General features: G+C 40.3%; 1 non-coding gene across 1 annotated transcript; it reads right to left on the reverse strand.

Annotated features, from left to right (window-relative positions):
- Window positions 1-4,445: 4,445 nt before the first annotated feature.
- Window positions 4,446-4,514, reverse strand: TRNAK-CUU. Its single transcript has one exon. It is a non-coding gene; the product is annotated as a tRNA-Lys (tRNA).
- Window positions 4,515-4,801: the final 287 nt, after the last annotated feature.

Genomic DNA, 4,801 nt, shown 5'->3' on the forward strand with positions numbered 1-4,801 from the left:
TCAGAACATATAGCTCCTATAATTATGCAGTTAATTATTGTTAGTTACTATCTAGTAACAATGATAGTAATAATTCTGTAACTATCTAATCTAATTATTATGCTGAATACCATGTGCTCAAATCATAAAAAGCACAGAAAACAAGTTAGTAAGCACTCAGTGCATGTTTGTTATTGTGATTACTATTCAAATTGAGACTGTCTTGATTCACTTAAAAAGTAATGTTGGGGCAGGTGTTTTATAGAGGATCTCAGAATTGCTAAGTTGCCACATTCTGTTTCAATGCATTTCTACTTCCAGACAAAGATGAACTTACAATGAAACTGTTTACTATATCTTGACAATAGGATGCTGGACTCTCTGCCATTGTCCAGGCCCACAGTGATGGACGTATGATTGTGTATGAAGAACTATACTTTAGTAATGATATAGGGGAACTAGGATGGGGGGTGGGGAATTGGGGCTGGGATAAGGGAAATGCCAGTAGCCTATGGAACTGTATCTTAAAAGAAGAAGCTGTGGGCTCCTGGCTTCAGATCAGCTCAGCTCCAGACTTGCTGCCACTTGGGGATTCAGTCATTGGATGGAAGATCTTCCTCTTTTCTCTTCTCCTCAATGTGTATCTGACTACAGTAAAAATAAATCTTAAAAAAAAACAGTGTGTGCTCACCTCAAAAGGTACACTGCTTTGATGACCACTGTCCTGTAGTGGTATGTCTTGAGGTCTGGAATTCTGATACCTCCAGCTGATTTTTACTCCTCAGGATAGCTTTGGCAGTTTGTGCAGTTTGTGGTCTGTTGTGTTTCCAGACGAACTTTTGTATTATATTTTCTATTTCTGAAAAGAATGTTGTTGGGATGTTGATGCGGATTGCATTAAATCTGCATATTACTTCTGGTAATGAGGATGTTAGGGTGCTGCTGATTCTCCTGGATGAGAAACATGGCAATTTTTTCCCCATCTTTTAATGTATTCTCCCATTTTTTTAAATGCTTTATAATTTTCATCACTGAGGACTTCCACAATTCAGTCAGGTTTATTTCAAAGTTTTTGAGATTCTTCTCTGCTTTTATAAAGGGGATTGTACTTGCAAGGTTTTTTCTTCAAAACCATGAAGCTATTTGTGTATACAAGGGACATTGGTTTATGTTCACTGATTTTGTATACTGCTACATTGCCAGCCTTTCTTATGAGTTCCAGTATCATCTTGATTGAATTGTCTGGTTGTTCTTTGTATACAATTATACCATCTGTGAGCAGGGATAATTTTGATTCCTCCTTTCTGATTTGAATACCTTTAACTGTTTTTTCTTGCCAAATAGCACTGGCAAGGACTTCCAATGCCATGTTGTGGAAGTGGACATCCTTCTCTAGTTCCTGGTCTTAATGAAAAGCTTCCAGTAGGATGGGACTTTTTTTTTTTTTTTGGTCTATTGCTTTGCTTGTAGTGTAGAATGTTATTTCTATGCCTATCTTCTTTAGGTATTGGGTTTTATCATTTGTCTTCTCTGCATACATTGAGATGATCATATTTCTTATATCATACTTTTTTATTCTTAAATTTTTTGATGTGATGTATCATATTTATTCATTTATGTATGTTAAGCTGTCCCTGAATTCCTGGGGTAAATCCCACCTGGACTGGGTGAATGATCTTCATGTTGTATTGTTGGAACCTGTTGCCTAGTGTTTTCTTGAGGACTTTTGTGTCTATGGCCATCAGGCATTTTGATCAGTAATTCTCTTTATTGTTATATCTCTGTCTTTAGTATCAAGGTAATATTGGCTTCATAGAGTGATTTCCTTCCTTTTTATTGTTTTGAATAGTTTTTACAAGATTGGGGTAATTCTTCCTGAAACATTATTAAAATTCCACAGTGAAGTCATCCAGTTCAGGGCTTTTCTTTGTTGAAAGTGATTGAATTACTGATTTAATGTTCATCTGCTCATAAGGTTAGTTAGATTATTAATTGCTTCTTGATTCAATTTTGGTGGATTATGCATCTAGCCCTTCTGATTTGTTTGTGTATGGTTGTTTGTTCCTGATTATTCAATTTCTATTTATGTCCATAATATCCATTATTCTACTTCTTTTTCTGTCTGATTTTATAGATTCATGTTTTCTCTTCCTTTTTTGATCAGTTGGACTAGTGGGGGATCAATTTGAAGCAGTTCTTTGATTTCTTGATCTTACATGTTGTTTTTTCAGCCTCTATTTGGCTTATTTCCTCTCTTGCTTTTGATTATTTCTTTTTTGCTGCTAATCTTAGGGTGATTTTGCTGGTTTCCTAAAACTCTTTCTGATGTATGGCTCGTCTATAGTATTTGATATAAAAATTGTTGCCTCATCTGGTTTCTTTTTTCTGTTAGCCTGGCAGGTTGGGGACTGGGACAAGATGCAGGAGGATGGGGAGGAGCCAGGTAAGAAGGGCAGGGAAAGGGGGACAGGAGAAGGGAGAGGCTGTATGGGCTGTGTGCTGGCCCCAGGGACTGGTGACTGAAATTATCTGAGCCACAGGTAGGTGGGTGAGACTAGGAGCAGAGGCCAGAGAGATTGAGGAACAGGATTCTCAGGTAAGGCATCATGTTACATCTAATCGGTGGGTAACCAGAATGGTGTGAATTTTGTGAGTTATGGGGAAAGAAAAGCAGGGAATGGCACAGCGTCTGAGATGGGATGTTTGAATCACTCCTCACATTCCTCACTTTTGTTATAATAAACCAACAGGGATGTCGTCCTCCTCCTTGGCTTCTTCAAGTTTAGTTTGGGTACAATGTTCTCTTGTCGGTGGTTGCAACCTGGTGGGAGGAATGGGAGATGGAGTGATACTCCTAGCCCTGCAAAAAAAAACTGGTTAGCAGTTTGGATAGAAAAAAAAGTGACTTTTTTGTTGTTGTTTTTTTTTTTTTTTTTTTTTTTTTAGATTTGAGTGGATGATACAGGAGTGGAGGAAGGGTTTAGTTACCAACAGTCTTTTTGAGAGATGGCTTGAATTCTTCCTGAAGCTTGCTGGAATACATAGTCTCTGTGGGCTTGTTTTGGTGAGGAGTTTCTCGGGGGTGCCTCTGTGGTAGCAGATGGATCATCATGGTGGATGCTGACCTTCCATACCTTCCGGCCACTCGAGTGTCCATTTGTCTTTGGCAGGGAACTGGGGTCAGTTCTACTCAGTCCCAATATCCCGGGTTTTGTTGTATGGAATTAGCGGGGAGGCTTAGGCTAGAACATGCATAAATATTAGTCAAGACTGTCTAGTGAGACCTTGAAAAATAAACAGGATATAAAAAGAAGCAATAAGACAACATGTATAGCTGTGGGAAAGAGAAAAGTTTCTGATCATATGTCTATGTTCTGGTGGAGGTAGTCAGCCTGCTTCTGTTCCTGTGCTCTTTCCCTCTCTTGACTCAGGTCAACTCTGGCTGCTAGCAGGAGCTAGGGTGATTGTTCTGGCCTTTCTGAACTGAGCAGGGGGCAAGGTAGGGGGCTTATGGTAAGGACAGTGTCCTTCGTGGCTACAGTGGCAGTTAGCAAAAACTATTTCTGAGATCTTATATACATGGGTGCTGGAATTTTAAGTCTGGATGCACCCAGGAAAGTTCTGTAGTCATCCAAATCCAGACATTGACAGGAGGGGTTTGATAATTAGGTGGCTGTTAAGGCCTGCCCAGGTGTTATGTGAAGTCCAGGAGCATCTGCTTCTCTCCGTGGGGTACTGGAAGAGACATCATAAAGGAGGTGTGACACTTTGTGGAGAGACATCCCATTGACTCCCATTACCTGTCTGGCCAGAGAGGAGAGCTAGCCTGAAAAGGAGACTGGTACAGAGCAGATGGCGTCTCTGGATGGAATATAGAGCTTTACCTGTGATATTGCTGCCCCCCGGCCAGTTGTCCATACTGATGAACACTTCAGGAGCTGGACAGAATAAAGGGTTTTCTAGCTTGTGGCCCACTATGGTTCGGACCCAGGAATACTTTGTGTCAGGAGCCATGTACTATAGCCACACTGAAGCCATTTTGAATATAGAACTATGGACCAGTGGAAAATCCCCGGCTGGATAGATGCTTGGGAAAGAAGTTATGAAACTAATCACACGCTTTGCTTCAATTGTTTCTAGCAACTGTTTTAGAATGTGATTTATGCTGTACCTGCCGACCTTTTGTTACTGATTACCTATGCTATTGCTGATATGCTGGTTACTATTGTGGATATTGTAGTTGCTCAAAAACAATTGGTCTGGAGACCATGGCTTGTGTCCTAGTTTCTCCTTTCCTCCCTGAGACTTAGTTACTGAAGAATATAAAAACCCTCAACTAAAATCAATAAACTGACAGCTTGATCAGACATCCTGTCTTGCTGTCCATTCTTCGTGTCTCTTGTCCCCCAATCTCTCCTAGGTGGTTGCAACCCCCGTTGACTGTCCTGCTGGACAGGACAATTTGGCGCCCAACGTGGGGCTCAAACCCAGGACCCTGAGATTAAGAGTCTCATGCTCTACCGACTGAGCTAGGCTTCTTGGTCTAATAAGTTAGACATCCCTTTAAGGTCTAGAGATGAAACTGTGCAGCCTGAGTCCTCAGCATCGGGGGGGGGGGGGGAGAAACAGAGAGAGAGAGAGAGAGAGAGAAAGTGAAGAAACAAGCTGGAAACACCAGATTAACTATATATAGTAATAACATTATCAAGTAAAAAGTATCAAATAAAAGTTCTAGAAAACATTTGCCCAAAGGTTTGATGTCTGCTATAAATTTGAAACAAAAGCACAGGTTTACAATTAACCTAAATTCTAAATTGTACAT

The sequence above is a fragment of the Ochotona curzoniae genome, unplaced genomic scaffold (genome assembly GCF_017591425.1).
Source record: "Ochotona curzoniae isolate NIBS_2020 unplaced genomic scaffold, NIBS_Ocur_1.0 scaffold_4701, whole genome shotgun sequence".
NCBI lineage: Eukaryota > Metazoa > Chordata > Mammalia > Lagomorpha > Ochotonidae > Ochotona > Ochotona curzoniae.